At 42.9% G+C, this 15,799-nt stretch overlaps 10 non-coding genes across 10 annotated transcripts; all 10 read left to right on the plus strand.

Annotated features, from left to right (window-relative positions):
* Window positions 1–7,894: 7,894 nt before the first annotated feature.
* Trnat-cgu (transfer RNA threonine (anticodon CGU)) lies at window positions 7,895–7,984 on the plus strand. The gene is given in 2 exon segments: window positions 7,895–7,931; window positions 7,949–7,984. It is a non-coding gene; the product is annotated as a tRNA-Thr (tRNA).
* Window positions 7,985–8,539: 555 nt separating this feature from the next.
* On the plus strand, window positions 8,540–8,629 carry Trnai-uau (transfer RNA isoleucine (anticodon UAU)). Its single transcript is given in 2 exon segments — window positions 8,540–8,576; window positions 8,594–8,629. It is a non-coding gene; the product is annotated as a tRNA-Ile (tRNA).
* Window positions 8,630–10,317: 1,688 nt separating this feature from the next.
* Trnai-uau (transfer RNA isoleucine (anticodon UAU)) lies at window positions 10,318–10,407 on the plus strand. The gene is given in 2 exon segments: window positions 10,318–10,354; window positions 10,372–10,407. It is a non-coding gene; the product is annotated as a tRNA-Ile (tRNA).
* A 1,367-nt stretch (window positions 10,408–11,774) lies between these two features.
* Window positions 11,775–11,864, plus strand: Trnam-cau (transfer RNA methionine (anticodon CAU)). Its single transcript is given in 2 exon segments — window positions 11,775–11,811; window positions 11,829–11,864. It is a non-coding gene; the product is annotated as a tRNA-Met (tRNA).
* Window positions 11,865–11,936: 72 nt separating this feature from the next.
* Window positions 11,937–12,026, plus strand: Trnam-cau (transfer RNA methionine (anticodon CAU)). Its single transcript is given in 2 exon segments — window positions 11,937–11,973; window positions 11,991–12,026. It is a non-coding gene; the product is annotated as a tRNA-Met (tRNA).
* Window positions 12,027–12,907: 881 nt separating this feature from the next.
* On the plus strand, window positions 12,908–12,997 carry Trnai-gau (transfer RNA isoleucine (anticodon GAU)). Its single transcript is given in 2 exon segments — window positions 12,908–12,944; window positions 12,962–12,997. It is a non-coding gene; the product is annotated as a tRNA-Ile (tRNA).
* A 393-nt stretch (window positions 12,998–13,390) lies between these two features.
* On the plus strand, window positions 13,391–13,480 carry Trnam-cau (transfer RNA methionine (anticodon CAU)). Its single transcript is given in 2 exon segments — window positions 13,391–13,427; window positions 13,445–13,480. It is a non-coding gene; the product is annotated as a tRNA-Met (tRNA).
* A 234-nt stretch (window positions 13,481–13,714) lies between these two features.
* Trnam-cau (transfer RNA methionine (anticodon CAU)) lies at window positions 13,715–13,804 on the plus strand. Its single transcript is given in 2 exon segments — window positions 13,715–13,751; window positions 13,769–13,804. It is a non-coding gene; the product is annotated as a tRNA-Met (tRNA).
* An 882-nt stretch (window positions 13,805–14,686) lies between these two features.
* Window positions 14,687–14,776, plus strand: Trnam-cau (transfer RNA methionine (anticodon CAU)). Its single transcript is given in 2 exon segments — window positions 14,687–14,723; window positions 14,741–14,776. It is a non-coding gene; the product is annotated as a tRNA-Met (tRNA).
* A 234-nt stretch (window positions 14,777–15,010) lies between these two features.
* Trnar-ccu (transfer RNA arginine (anticodon CCU)) lies at window positions 15,011–15,100 on the plus strand. Its single transcript is given in 2 exon segments — window positions 15,011–15,047; window positions 15,065–15,100. It is a non-coding gene; the product is annotated as a tRNA-Arg (tRNA).
* Window positions 15,101–15,799: the final 699 nt, after the last annotated feature.

Consider the following 15,799-nt stretch of genomic DNA (forward strand, 5'->3'; position numbering starts at 1 on the left):
TACACCTAGAAGATCACCAGATTTCACTTGACGACGGAGGCTTGAGATCGGACCCGAATGGAATTTACACAATGGATCGAAGACGGACAAGGTAGTAGGAGCAGCGTATTGTGTCTTCAGCAATAGAGTAACTACCACAACTTGGGCAACAAAACTGGCCCACCACAATAGAGTATTTCAAGCTGAGATCCTGGCCCTATACAAGGCCGCAGAATTCCTGAAGTCCACATAAGCAACATCTACCCTTTACGTCGACAATAGGGCCAGCATCTTAGCAGCAAAAAATCCGAAATCCAATAACAAATGTGCCAGGAAAATCTTTGCAATACTCTCTACAAATGCAAACATAAAGATATCCTGGATTAAAGCCCACGCTGGTATGCAGGTAATGAGAAAGCGGATAGACTTGCCAAACAAGCTGCTGATTCAGACAGCCCTATCCATCCCGAACCATACCGAATTTCATTCATAAAGTCCAGTCTAAGGCGAACCATGTTGGAAAAGTGGCAAACGGAATGGGACAATGGCGAAACTGGAAGACTCATCTACCAGCCTCTTCCGAAAGCCACTTAACAACTTACGCCCTGGATAAGGGAAGAAATTCTCTTCTTCACAGGCCATGGCCCATTTCCCACCTACTTAAAAAGGTTCAATTTAACAGACGAACCTTACTGAACCTGCGGCGAAGTGGGGTCACCAATCCACTACGCAACAGAATGCATTTTAAATACATCTTATCACCTAACGAAACCATCAGCTAACCATCAACAGGCCTGGTTCTCCAGAATAGCAGATAACTCTCTCTGCAGGGCCAAGATCAAAACAATGGTTCAATTCCTGCATGAAGAGTCACAGCTGTTCAGATACTGACCACCACTCATATAACATCGGAAAACCCATCTCACCACCTGCACGACAAGTCTTCCACCCAGGCACTCAAACTCCAACCACCAAAGCAGCGCATCCTCAAGCTCAGACAACTCCATTCAGTCCTGCAAAGCCCATGACTTCCCTGCTCCAACCCAACCTAAAACCAACCATTCCTGCTCTAACCAAGCCAAGTCAGCTCCTCACCAGTCTAACCGAATTCAGCTCGCCTACTCCAATGCAACCCACTGAAGCCTAAAAATCTTTAACCCAGCCAACTACAACTCAGCCAACATCAGCTCCACATCATCAGCCCAATCACCATTACCTCCACATCATTAGCTTAGCCATCTGCAACTCTTACTCTCCATGTACACCCAACTGTTTAAATAATCGTTAGGATTATAGTCGCAGGTGCGTGGAGAGGTGATAAGGTGTTAAGTAGGCAGCGCGTCAGTCTCATAATCCTCTCTATAGAGCTATCTGAAGTCGTGAGTTCGATCCTCACCCGGGGCAACGTTGTTTTTGAAAAAGTTGTTTCTTGTTTGTTAACCTTTTGATATTCTTCTATTGTCGTTGGCTCGAAGCCTCGGTAGCGCTGTAGGCAGCGCGTCAGTCTCATAATCATCTCAATAGAGCTGTCTGAAGGTCGTGAGTTCAATCCTCACCAGGGGCAACGTTACGTTTTGAAAAAAATGTTTCTTGTTTTGTTAACGTTGCGAAATTCTTCTATTGCCCTAGGGTCGAAGCCTCGATATCGCAGTAAGCAACGCGTCAGTCTCATTATCCTCTCAATAGAGCTATCTGAAGATCATGAGTTCGAGCCTTAAACGGGGCAAAGTTTCTTTTCAAAAAATTTGTTCCTTGTTTTGTTAATGTTGCTATATTCCTCTTTTTCCAGTGGGTTCGAAGCCTCGGCAGCGCTTTAGTCTCCTAATCATCTAAATATAGATATCTGAAGGTCGTGAGTTCTATCCTTAAACAGGGACACGTTATTTTTTGAAAAAGTTTTTTCTTGATTTCTTAACGTTGTGATATTTTTCTATTTCTCCTTTCGAAGCCTCGGTAGCGCTGTAGGCAGTGCGTCAGTCTCGTAATCCTACAAAAAAAGCTATCTGAAGGTCGTGAGTTCGGTTGTCACCCGGGGCAACGTTACGGTTTGAAAAAGTTTTTTCTTGTTCTGTTAACGTTGCGATAATCTTCTATTACCGGGGGTTCCAATCCTCGGTAGCGCAGTAGGCAGCGCGTCAGTCTCAAACTCCTCAGAATAGAGCTATTTGAAGGTCGTGAGTTCGATACTCCCCTGGGGAAACGTTACGTTTTGAAAAAATTGTTTCTTGTTTGTTAACCTTATGATATTCTTATATTAAAGTTGGTTCGAAGACTCGGTAGCGCAGTAGGCAGCGCGTCAGTCTCGTAATCCTCACAATAGAACTATGTGAAGGTCGTGTGTTCGATCCTCACTCGGGGCAACGCCGGGTTTTGAAAAATTTGGTTATTTTTTTGTTTAGCTTGTGATATTCTTCTATTGCTGTTGCTTCGAAGCCTCAGTAGCGCAGTACGCAGCGCGTCAGTCTCATATCCCTCTGAATAGAGCTATTTAAAGTTCGTGAGTATGATCATCACCTGGGACAACGTGGTTTTTTGTAAAAAAATGTTTCTTGTTTTGTTAACGTTGCGATATTCTTCTGTTGCTGGCTGTTCGAAGCCTCGGTATCGCAGTAGGCAGCGCGTCAGTCTCATAATCGTCTCAATAGAGCTATCTGAAGGTCTTGAATTCGATCCTCACACGGGGCAATGTTATTTTTTTAAAAATTGTTCCTTTTTTTGTTAACGTTGCGATATTCTTTTATTGCCATTGGTTCGAAGCCTGGGTAGAGCAGTAGGCAGCTCTTCAGTCTCATAATCCTCTCAATAGAGCTATCTGAAGGTCGTGAGTTCGCTGCTCAACTGGGAAAACGTTATTTTTTGAAAGTTTTTACTTGTTTTGTTAACGTTGCGATATTCTTCTATTGCACTGGCTTCGAAGCCTCGGTAGCGCAGTAGGCAGCGCGTCAGTCTCATAATTCCTTAATAGAGCTATCCGAAGGTCGTAAGTTCGAACCCCACCCGGGGAAGAGTTATTTTTTGAAAACGTTGTTACTTGTTTTGTTAACGTTGCTATATTCTTCTTTTGACGCTGGTTCGAAGCCTCTGTGTCGCAGTAGGCAGTGCGTTAGTCTCATAATCCTCTGAATAGAGCTGTCTGAAGGTATTGAGTTCGATCCTCAGCCGGGGCAACGTTATTTATTGAAAAAACTGTTTCTTGTTTTATTAACGTTGCGATATTCTTCTATTGCTGGCTGTTCGAAGCCTCGGTATCGCAGTAGGCAGCGCCTCAGGTTCATAATCCTCTCAATAGAGCTATCTGGTGGTCGTGAGTTTGATCCTCCCAGGGGCAACGTTACTTTTTGAAAAAGTTGTTTCTTGTTTTGTTAACGTTGCGATATTCTTGTATTGCCATTGGTTCGAAGCCTCGGTAGCGCAGTATGCAGACCGTCAGTCTCATAATCCTCACAATAGACCTATCGGAAGGTCGTAAATTCGAACCTCACCCGGGGCAACGTTATTTTTTGAAAACGTTGTTACTTGTTTTGTTAACGTTGCTATATCCTTCTTTTGCCGTTCGTTAGAAGCCTCTTTAGCGCAGTAGGTGGCGCGTCAGTCTCATAATCTTTATTCCAGTTATTTCAGCATTACTAAATAACTGGCCAACTAGCTTTCCAATTAAATATTGTAAAACATATTTCATTACAAAATTTTAATCATGCAGATAAATACTGAAAATCGATATTTTTGAAAGTGAAACATCGCATGAAATTCCCTACTTACACAATTATTTTTTTGAATACTGAAAAAACAAAGTTATAACGTATTGTTGCATATCGCAATTAATGTTTTAAACACGCATTTCAAAATATTAAAATAAATTGACAATGCAATGAAATTTTTTTTAAAAAAGTAAATCACTTGTATGTAATTTTGAGAAATGATTTCACAGTACTACGGAATAAAATAATTTGCGAAACGTATTGCAATGAAAAAAATATTAGCCGAGGACTTTAAATTTATAAAAACTAGTCTAGCATCAAATTAAACATCATAATAACTTATTCCTAACATACATTTTATGTATTGTTTTATAAAATAATCGAAAAACCTCTAAAAAAACAAACTTATTCCTAACATACATTTTATGTATTGTTTTATAAAATAATCGAAAAACCTCTAAAAAAACAATCACATTTTCGTATTTTCAATCGATGTTATTGTCAATCTCTTCCTAAGCACTGAAAGAAAAATGCTCTTAGAAATCGAAAGACTACGATAAGCGACACCTGTCATTCACGCCATGAAATTCGCTAATCATTTCCCACCTGCAGCGCTGAACTGACCGCAAAAGGGGATTCTTTTGACCAAACCGCGACATCTTTAAGGTTGAACCTGTTATTCCGGCGTGCCGATTTCGGTAAGGATAGCAATCTGAAAGCCGCCGCCAGGAGGATTAACATTGCGATATTCTTCTTTTGCCGCTGATTCCAAGCCTCGATAACGCAGAAGGCAGCCCGTCATTCTCCTAATTCTCACAATATAGCTATCTGAAGGTCATGAGTTCTATCCTCACCCGGGGCGACGTTATTTTTTGAAAAAGTTTTTACTTGTTTGTTAACGTTGCGATATTCTTCTATTGCCCTTCGTTCGAAGCCTCGGTAGGGCAGTAGGCAGCGCGTCAGTCTCATAATCCTCTCAATAGAGCTATCTGAAGGTCGTGAGTTCGATCCTCACCCGGGGCAAGGTTATGTTTTGAAAAAATTGTTCCTTTTTTTTTCTTTTTAACGTTGCGATATTCTTCTATTGCCCTGGGTTCAAAGCCTCAGTGGCGCAGTAGGCAGCGCGTCAGTCTGATAATCCTAACAATAGAGCTATCTGGAGGTCGTGAGTTCGATCTTCACACGGGGCAACGTTATTTTTTTAAAAAAATGTTTTTTTTTTTTTTTTTTTTTGTTAAAGTTGCGATATTTTTCTATTGCCATTGGTTCGAAGCCTCGGTAGCGCAGTAGGCAGCGCGTCAGTCTCATAATCCTCTCAATCGAGCTATCTGAAGGTCGTGAATTCGATCCACGGACGGGGCAACGTTATTTTTTGAAAAAGTTGTTATTTGTTTTGTTAACGTTGCGATATTATTCTTCGGCACTGGGTGAAAAGCCTCGGTAGCGCAGTAGAAAGGGAGTCAGTCTCATACTCCTCTCAATAGAGCTATCTGAATGTCGTGAGTTCGATCCTCACCCGGGGCTACGTTATTTTTTTGAAAAAGTTGTTTCTTGTTTTTTTAACGTTGCGAAATTCTTCTATTGCCGTTCGTTCGTAGCCTCGGTAGCTTAGTATGCAGCCCGTAATTATCATAATCCTCACAATAGAGCTGTCTGAAGGTTTTGAGTTAGATCCTCCAACGGGTCAACGTTACTTTTTGAAAAAGTTGTTTCTTGTTTTTGGTAACGTTGCGATATTCTTCTATTACCATTGGTTCCAAGCCTCGGTAGCGCAGTTGGCAGTTCGTCAGTCTCGTAATCCTCTCAACAGAGCTATATGAAGGTCGTAAGTTTGATCCTCGCTCAGGGTTACGTTATGTTTTGAAAAAGTTGTTTCTTGTTTTGATAACGTTGCGATATTCTTCTATTGCCGTTCGTTCGTAGCCTCGGTAGCTTAGTATGCAGCCCGTAATTATCATAATCCTCACAATAGAGCTGTCTGAAGGTTGTGAGTTAGATCCTCCAACGGGTCAACGTTACTTTTTGAAAAAGTTGTTTCTTGTTTTTGGTAACGTTGCGATATTCTTCTATTACCATTGGTTCCAAGCCTCGGTAGCGCAGTTGGCAGTTCGTCAGTCTCGTAATCCTCTCAACAGAGCTATATGAAGGTCGTAAGTTTGATCCTCGCTCAGGGTTACGTTATTTTTTGAAAAAGTGGTTTCTTGATTTGTTAACGTTGCGATATTCTTCTATTGCGATTGGTTCGAAAAGTCGGTAGCGCAGTTGGTAGCACGTCAGTCTCATAATCCCTCAATCGAGATATCTGAAGGTCGTGAGTTCGAACCTCAACGGAGGCAAAATTATTTTCCCAAATAGTTGTTTTTTCTTTGGTAAACGTTGCGATATTCTTCTTTTGCCGCTGATTCCAAGCATTTGTAGCGCAGAAGGCAGCCCGTCATTCTCGTAATCCTCACAATAGAGCTATCTGAAGGTCGTGAGTTCGATAATCACCCGGAGCAACGTTATTTGTTGAAAAAGTTGTTTCTTGTGTTGTTAAAGTTGCGATATACTTCTATTGCCATTGGTTCGAAGCGCCGGTAGCTCAGTTGGCAGAGAGTCAGTCTCATAATCCTCTGAATAGAGCTATCTGTAGGTCATGAGTTTTATCCTCACCAGGGGCAAAGTTTTATTTGAAAAAGTTGTTTCTTGTTTTGTTAACGTTCCGATATTCTTCTATTGCCATTGGTTCGAAGCCTCGGTAGCGCAGTAGGCAGAGCGTCAGTCTCATAATCCTCTCAATAGAGCTATATGAATCGTAATCTTCTCAATAGAGCTATCTGAAGGTCGTGAGTTGGATCCTCACCCGGAGCAATGTTGTATTTTGAATATCCTTTTTCTTTTTTTGCTAAAGTTGCGATATTCATCTATTGCCATTGGTTCGCAGCCTCTGTAGCGCAGTAGGCAGCGCGTCAGAATCATTATCACCTCAATAGAGCTATTTGAAGTTATTGAGTTCGATCCTCACTCTTGGCTACGTTTCTTTTTGAGAAAGTTGTTGCTTATTTTGTTAACGTTGCGATATTCTTCTATTGATAGTGGTTCGAAGCCTCGGTAGCGCAGTAGGCAGCGCGTCCGTCTCATAATCCTCTCAATGGAGCTTTCTGGAGGTCGTGAGTTCGATCCTCACCCGGGGCAACGTTTCTTTTTGAGAAAGGTGTTACTTGTTTTGTTAACGTTGCGATATTCTTCTATTGCCATTGGTTCGAAGCCTCGGTAGCGCAGTAGGCAGAGCGTCAGTCTCATAACCCTCTCAATAGAGCTATATGAAAGTCGTGAGTTCGATCCTCACCCGGGGCGACGTTTCTTTTTGAGAAAGTTGTTACTTGTTTTGTTAACGTTGCGATATTCTTCTATTGCCCTGGGTTCCTAGCCTCGGTAGCGAAGTAGGCAGCGCGTCAGTCTCATAATCCTCTCAATCGAGCTATCTGGAGGTCGTGATTTCGATCCTCACCCGGGGCAACGTTTCTTTTTGAGAACGTTGTTACTTGTTTTGTTAACGTTGCGATATTCTTCTATTGCCATTGGTTCGAAGCCTCGGTAGCACAGTAGGCAGCGCGTCTGTCTCATAATCCTCTCAATAGAGCTATCTGGAGGTAGTGAGTTCGATCCTCACCCGGGGCAACGTTATTTTTTGAAAAAGTTGTTACTTGTTTTGTTAACGTTGCGATATTCTTCTATTGTAATTGGTTCGAAGCCTCGTTAGCGAAGTAGGCAGCGCGTCTGTCTCATAATCCTCTCAATGGAGCTTTCTGGAGGTCGTGAGTTCGATCCTCACCTGGGGCAACGTTTCTTTTTGAGAAAGGTGTTACTTGTTTTGTTAACGTTTAGATATTCTTCTATTGATATTGGTTCGAAGTCTTGGTAGTGCAGTAGGCAGCGCGTTAGTCTCATAATCCTCTCAATAAAGCTATCTGAAGGTCGTGAGTTCGAACCTCAGACGGGGCAACTTTATTTTTGAATTAATTGTTCCTTGTTTTGTTACCGTTGCGATATTCTTCTATTGAAATTGGTTCGAAGCCTCGGTAGCGCAGTAGGTAGCGCGTCAGTCTCATAATACTGTCAATAGAGCTATCTGGAGGACGTGAGTTCGGTCCTCAGCCGGGGCAACGTTATTTTTCGAAAAAGTTGTTACTTGTTTTGTTAACGTTGCGATATTCTTCTATTGATACTGGTTCGAAGCCTCGGTAGCGCAGAAGGCAGCGCGTCAGTCTCGTAATCTTCTCAGTAGAGCTATCTGAAGGTCGTGAGTTCGATCCTCACCCGGAGCAATGTTGTATTTTAAACATCCCTTTTCTTTTTTTGCTAAAGTTGCGACATTCATCTATTGCCATTTTTTCGAACCCACGGTAGCGCAATTGGCAGTTCGTCATCTCATAATCTTCTCAATAGAGCTATATGAAGGTCGTGAATTCGATGCTCTCCCGGGGCACCGCTTTTTTTTTGAAAAAGTTGTTTCTTGTTTTGTTAACGTTGCGATATTCTTCTATTGCCCTGGGTTCATAACCTCGGTAGCGAAGTAGGCAGCGCGTCAGTCTCATAACCTCTCAATGGAGCTTTCTGGAGGTCGTGAGCTCTATAACGCCCGGGGCAACTTTTCTTTTTCAGAAAGTTGTTACTTGTTTTGTTAACGTTGCGATATTCTTCTATTGCCCTGGGTTCATAGCCTCGGTAGCGCAGTAGGCAGCGCGTCAGAATCATTATCATCTCAATAGAGCTATTTTAGTTCGTGAGTTCGATCCTCACTCGTGGCTGCGTTATTTTATGAAAAAAATGTTACTTGTTTTGTTAACGTTGCGATATTCTTCTATTGATATTGGTTAGAAGCCTCGGTAGCGCAGTAGGCAGCGCGTCAGTCTTATAATCCTCTCAATAGAGCTATCTGAAGGTCGTGAGATCGATCCTCAACCGGGGCAACGTTTCTTTTTGAGAAAGTTGTTTCTTGTTTTGTTAACGTTGCGATATTCTTCTATTGCCCTGGGTTCATAGCCTCGGTAGCGCAGTAGGCAGCGCGTCAGAATCATTATCATCTCAATAGAGCTATTTTAGTTCGTGAGTTCGATCCTCACTCGTGGCTGCGTTATTTTATGAAAAAAATGTTACTTGTTTTGTTAACGTTTTGATATTCTTCTATTGATAGTGGTTCGAAGCATCGGTAGCGCAGTAGGCAGCGCGTCAGAATCATTGTCATCTCAATAGAGCTATTTGAAGTTAGTGAGTTCGATCCTCACTCTTGGCTACGTTTCTTTTTGAGAAAGTTGTTACTTGTTTTGTTAACGTTGCGATATTCTTTTATAGCCGTTGGTTCGAAACCTCTTTAGCGCAGTATGCAGCGCGTCAGTCTCATAATCCTCTCAATAGAGGTATCTGAAGGTCGTGAGTTCGATCCTCACCAGGTATAGCGTTGTGTTTTGAAAAAGTTGTTTCTTGTTTTGTTAACCTTGCGATATTCTTCTATTGCTTTGGGTTCGAAGCCTCGGTAGCGCAGTAGGCAGTACGTCAGTATCGTAATCTTCTCAATAGAGCTATCTGAAGGTCGTGAGTTCGATCCTCACCCGGAGCAATGTTGTATTTTAAACATCCCTTTTCTTTTTTTGCTAAAGTTGCGACATTCATCTATTGCCATTGGTTCGAAGCCTCGGTAGCGCAGTAGGCAGAGCGTCAGTCTCATAATCCTCTCAATAGAGCTATATGAAAGTCGTGAGTTCGATCCTCACCCGGGGCGACGTTTCTTTTTGAGAAAGTTGTTACTTGTTTTGTTAACGTTGCGATATTCTTCTATTGCCCTGGGTTCCTAGCCTCGGTAGCGAAGTAGGCAGCGCGTCAGTCTCATAATCCTCTCAATCGAGCTATCTGGAGGTCGTGATTTCGATCCTCACCCGGGGCAACGTTTCTTTTTGAGAACGTTGTTACTTGTTTTGTTAACGTTGCGATATTCTTCTATTGCCATTGGTTCGAAGCCTCGGGAGCACAGTAGGCAGCGCGTCTGTCTCATAATCCTCTCAATAGAGCTATCTGAAGGTCGTGAGTTCGATCCTCACCCGGAGCAATGTTGTATTTTAAACATCCCTTTTCTTTTTTTGCTAAAGTTGCGACATTCATCTATTGCCATTTTTTCGAACCCACGGTAGCGCAATTGGCAGTTCGTCATCTCATAATCTTCTCAATAGAGCTATATGAAGGTCGTGAATTCGATGCTCTCCCGGGGCACCGCTTTTTTTTTGAAAAAGTTGTTTCTTGTTTTGTTAACGTTGCGATATTCTTCTATTGCCCTGGGTTCATAACCTCGGTAGCGAAGTAGGCAGCGCGTCAGTCTCATAACCTCTCAATGGAGCTTTCTGGAGGTCGTGAGCTCTATAACGCCCGGGGCAACTTTTCTTTTTCAGAAAGTTGTTACTTGTTTTGTTAACGTTGCGATATTCTTCTATTGCCCTGGGTTCATAGCCTCGGTAGCGCAGTAGGCAGCGCGTCAGAATCATTATCATCTCAATAGAGCTATTTTAGTTCGTGAGTTCGATCCTCACTCGTGGCTGCGTTATTTTATGAAAAAAATGTTACTTGTTTTGTTAACGTTGCGATATTCTTCTATTGATATTGGTTAGAAGCCTCGGTAGCGCAGTAGGCAGCGCGTCAGTCTTATAATCCTCTCAATAGAGCTATCTGAAGGTCGTGAGATCGATCCTCAACCGGGGCAACGTTTCTTTTTGAGAAAGTTGTTTCTTGTTTTGTTAACGTTGCGATATTCTTCTATTGCCCTGGGTTCATAGCCTCGGTAGCGCAGTAGGCAGCGCGTCAGAATCATTATCATCTCAATAGAGCTATTTTAGTTCGTGAGTTCGATCCTCACTCGTGGCTGCGTTATTTTATGAAAAAAATGTTACTTGTTTTGTTAACGTTTTGATATTCTTCTATTGATAGTGGTTCGAAGCATCGGTAGCGCAGTAGGCAGCGCGTCAGAATCATTGTCATCTCAATAGAGCTATTTGAAGTTAGTGAGTTCGATCCTCACTCTTGGCTACGTTTCTTTTTGAGAAAGTTGTTACTTGTTTTGTTAACGTTGCGATATTCTTTTATAGCCGTTGGTTCGAAACCTCTTTAGCGCAGTATGCAGCGCGTCAGTCTCATAATCCTCTCAATAGAGGTATCTGAAGGTCGTGAGTTCGATCCTCACCAGGTATAGCGTTGTGTTTTGAAAAAGTTGTTTCTTGTTTTGTTAACCTTGCGATATTCTTCTATTGCTTTGGGTTCGAAGCCTCGGTAGCGCAGTAGGCAGTACGTCAGTATCGTAATCTTCTCAATAGAGCTATCTGAAGGTCGTGAGTTCGATCCTCACCCGGAGCAATGTTGTATTTTAAACATCCCTTTTCTTTTTTTGCTAAAGTTGCGACATTCATCTATTGCCATTGGTTCGAAGCCTCGGTAGCGCAGTAGGCAGAGCGTCAGTCTCATAATCCTCTCAATAGAGCTATATGAAAGTCGTGAGTTCGATCCTCACCCGGGGCGACGTTTCTTTTTGAGAAAGTTGTTACTTGTTTTGTTAACGTTGCGATATTCTTCTATTGCCCTGGGTTCCTAGCCTCGGTAGCGAAGTAGGCAGCGCGTCAGTCTCATAATCCTCTCAATCGAGCTATCTGGAGGTCGTGATTTCGATCCTCACCCGGGGCAACGTTTCTTTTTGAGAACGTTGTTACTTGTTTTGTTAACGTTGCGATATTCTTCTATTGCCATTGGTTCGAAGCCTCGGGAGCACAGTAGGCAGCGCGTCTGTCTCATAATCCTCTCAATAGAGCTATCTGGAGGTAGTGAGTTCGATCCTCACCCAGGGCAACGTTATTTTTCGAAAAAGTTGTTACTTGTTTTGTTAACGTTGAGATATTCTTCTATAGAAATTGGTTCGAAGCCTCGGTAGCGCAGTAGGCAGCGCGTCAGTCTCATAATCCTCTCAATAGAGCTATCTGGAGGTCGTTAGTGCGATCCTCACCCGGGGCAACGTTATTTTTCGAAAACGTTGTTACTTGTTTTGTTAACGTTGAGATATTCTTCTATAGAAATTGGTTCGAAGCCTCGGTAGCGCAGTAGGCAGCGCGTCAGTCTCATAATCCTCTCAATAGAGCTATCTGAAGGTCGTGAGTTCGATCCTCACCCGGGGCAACGTTTCCTTTTGAGAAAGTTGTTACTTGTTTTGTTAACGTTGCGATATTCTTCTATTGCCCTGGGTTCAAAGCCTCGGTAGCGCAGTAGGCAGCGCGTCAGTCTCATAATCCTCTCAATGGAGCTATCTGGAGACCGTGAGTTCGATCCTCACCCGGGGCAACGTTTCTTTTTTAGAAAGTTGTTACTTGATTTGTTAACGTTGCGATATTCTTCTATTGCCATTAGTTAATAGCCTCTGTAGCGCAGTAGGCAGCGCGGCAGTCTCATAATTCTAACAGTAGAGCTATCTGGAGGTCGTGAGTTCGATCCTCAACCGGGTTAACGGTATTTTATAAAAAAGCGTTTTCTTTTTTTGTTAAAGTTGCGATATTCATCTATTGCCATTGCTTCGAAGCCTCTGTAGCGCAGTAGGCAGCGCGTCAGAATCATTATCATCTCAATAGAGCTATTTGAAGTTAGGGAGTTCGATCCTCACTCGTGGCTACGTTATTTTTTGAAAAAGTTGTTACTTGTTTTATTAACGTTGCGATATTCTTCTATTGCCATTGGTTCGAAGCCTCGGTAGCGCAGTAGGCAGCGCGTCAGTCTCATAATCCTGTCAATAGAGCTATCTGAAGGTCGTGAGTTCGATCCTCACCCGGGTTAACGTTATTTTATGAAAAATCTTTTTCTTTTTTTGTTAAAATTGCGATATTCATCTATTGACATTGCTTCGAAGCCTCTGTAGCGCAGTAGGCAGCGCGTCAGAATTATTATCATCTCAATAGAGCTATTGGAAGTTAGTGAGTTCGATCCTCACTCGTGGCTACGTTATTTTTTGAAAAATGTTTACTTGTTTTATTAACGTTGCGATATTCTTCTATTGCCATTGGTTCGAAGCCTCGGTAGCGCAGTAGGCAGCGCGTCAGTCTCATAATCCTCTCCATAGAGCTATATGAAGGTCGTGAGTTCGATCCTTACCCGGGGCAACGTTACTTTTTGAGAAAGTTGTTACTTGTTTTGTTAACGTTGCGATATTCTTCTATTGCCATGGTTTCGAAGAATCGGTAGCGCAGTAGGCAGCGCGTCAGTCTGATAATCCTCTCAATAGAGCTATCTGAAGGTCGTGAGTTCGATCCTCACCCGAGTTAACGTTATTTTATGAAAAATCTTTTTCTTTTTTTGTTAAAGTTGCGATATTCATCTATTGCCATTGCTTCGACGCCTCTGTAGCGCAGTAGGCAGCGCGTCAGAATCATTATTATCTCAATAGAGCTATTTGAAGTTTTTGAGTTCGATCCTCAATCGTGGTTACGTTATTTTTTGAAAAAGTTGTTACTTGTTTTGTTAACGTTGCGATATTCTTCTATTGCCATTGGCTCGAAACCTCGGTAGCGCAGTAGGAACGCGTCAGTCTCATAATCCTCTCTATAGAGCTATCTGAAGTTCGTGAGTTCGATCCTCACCCGGGGCAACGTTTTTTTTAGGAAGTTGTTACTTGTTTTGTTAACGTTGCGATATTCTTCTATTGCCATTAGTTAGAAGCCTCGGTAGCGCAGTAGGCAGCGCGTCAGTCTCATAATCCTCTCAATAGAGCTATCTGAAGGTCGTGAGTTCGATCCTTACCCGGGGCAACGATTCCTTTTGAGAAAGTTGTTACTTGTTTTGTTAAAGTTGCGATATTCTTCTATTGCCCTGGGTTCAAAGCCTCGGTAGCGCAGTAGGCAGTACGTCTGTCTCATAATCCTCTCAATAGAGCTATCTGGAGGTCGTTAGTTCGGTCCTCACCCGGGGCAACGTTATTTTTCGAAAAAGTTGTTACTTGTTTTGTTAACGTTGAGATATTCTTCTATAGAAATTGGTTCGAAGCCTCGGTAGCGCAGTAGGCAGCGCGTCAGTCTCATAATCCTCTCAATAGAGCTATCTGAAGGTCGTGAGTTCGATCCTCACCCGGGGCAACGTTTCCTTTTGAGAAAGTTGTTACTTGTTTTGTTAACGTTGCGATATTCTTCTATTTCCCTGGGTTCAAAGCCTCGGTAGCGCAGTAGGCAGCACGTCAGTCTCATAATCCTCTCAATGGAGCTATCTGGATATCCTGAGTTCGATCCTCACCCGGGGCAACGTTTCTTTTTGAGAAAGTTGTTACTTGTTTTGTTAACGTTGCGATATTCTTCTATTGCCATTGCTTCGAAGCCTAGGTAGCGCAGTAGGCAGCGCGTCAGTCTCATAATCCTCTCACTAGAGCTATCGGAAGGTCGTGAGTTCGATCCTCACCCGGGGCAACGTTTCTATTTGAGAAAGGTGTTACTTGTTTTGTTAACGTTGCGATATTCTGCTATTGCCCTGGGTTCATAGCCTCGGTAGCGCAGTAGGCAGCGAGTCATTCTCATAATCCTCTCAATGGAGCTATCTGGATTTCGTGAGTTCGATCCTCACCCGGGGCAACGTTTCTTTTTGAAAAGGTTGTTACTTGTTTTGTTAACGTTGCGATATTCTTCTGTTGCCATTGGTTCGAAAACTGGGTAGCACAGTAGGCAGCGCCTTAGACTCATAATCCTCTCAATAGAGCTATCTGGAGGTCGTTAGTTCGATCCTCACCCGCGGCAACGTTATTTTTCGAAAAAGTTGTTACTTGTTTTGTTAACATTGAGATATTCTTCTATAGAAATTGGTTCGAAGCCTCGATAGCGCAGTAGGCAGCGCGTCAGTCTCATAATCCTCTCAATAGAGCTATCTGAAGGTCGTGAGTTCGATCCTCTCCCGGGGCAATGTTTCCTTTTGAGAAAGTTGTTACTTGTTTTGTTAACGTTGCGATATTCTTCTATTGCCCTGGGTTCAAAGCCTCGGTAGCGCAGTAGGCAGCGCGTCAGTCTCATAATCCTCTCTATAGAGCTAGCTGAAGGTCGTGAGTTCGATCCTCACCCGGGGCAACGTTTCTTTTTGAGAAAGTTGTTACTTGTTTTGTTAACGTTGCGATATTCTTCTATTGCCCTGGGTTCAAAGCCTCGGTAGCGCAGTAGGCAGCGCGTCAGTTTCATAATCCTCTCAATGGAGCTATCTGGAGACCGGGAGTTCGATCCTCACCCGGGGCAACGTTTCTTTTTAAGAAAATTGTTACTTGTTTTGTTAACGTTGCGATATTCTTCTATTGCCATTAGTTAGAAGCCTCGGTAGCGCAGTAGGCAGCGAGTCAGTCTCCTAATCCTCTCTATAGAGCTATCTGAAGGTCGTGAGTTCGATCCTCACCTGGGGCAACATTTCCTTTTGAGAAAGTTGTTACTTGTTTTGTTAACGTTGCGATATTCTTCTATTGCCCTGGGTTCAAAGCTTCGGTAGCGCAGTACGCAGCACGTCAGTCTCATAATCCTCTCTATAGAGCTATTTGAAGGTTGTGAGTTCATTTCTCACCCGTGGCAACGTTTCCTTTTGAGAAAGTTGTTACTTGTTTTGTTCAAGTTGCGATATTCGTCTATTGCTATTGGTTCGAAGCCTCGGTAGCGCAGTAGGCAGCACGTCAGTCTCATAATCCTCCCAATAGAGCTATCTGAAGGTCGTGAGTTCTATCCTCACCCGGGGCAACGTTACCTTTTGAGACAGTTGTTACTGGTTTTGTTAACGTTGCGATATTCTTCTATTGCTCTGGGTTCAAAGTCTCTCTAGCGCAGTAGGCAGCACGTCAGTCACATAATCCTCTCAATAGAGCTATCTGAAGGTCGTGAGTTCGATCCTCACCCGGGGCAACGTTTCCTTTTGAGAAAGTTGTTACTTGTTTTGTTAACGTTGCGATATTCTTCTATTGCATTGGGTTCCAAGCATCGGTAGCACAGTAGGCAGCGCGTCAGTCTCATAATCCTCTCAATAGAGCTATCTGGAGGTCGTGAGTTCGATCCTCACCCGGGGAAACGTTTCTTTTTGAGAAAGTCGTTACTTTTTTTGTTAACGTTGCGATATTC

Source organism: Argiope bruennichi, chromosome 8 (genome assembly GCF_947563725.1).
Source record: "Argiope bruennichi chromosome 8, qqArgBrue1.1, whole genome shotgun sequence".
NCBI lineage: Eukaryota > Metazoa > Arthropoda > Arachnida > Araneae > Araneidae > Argiope > Argiope bruennichi.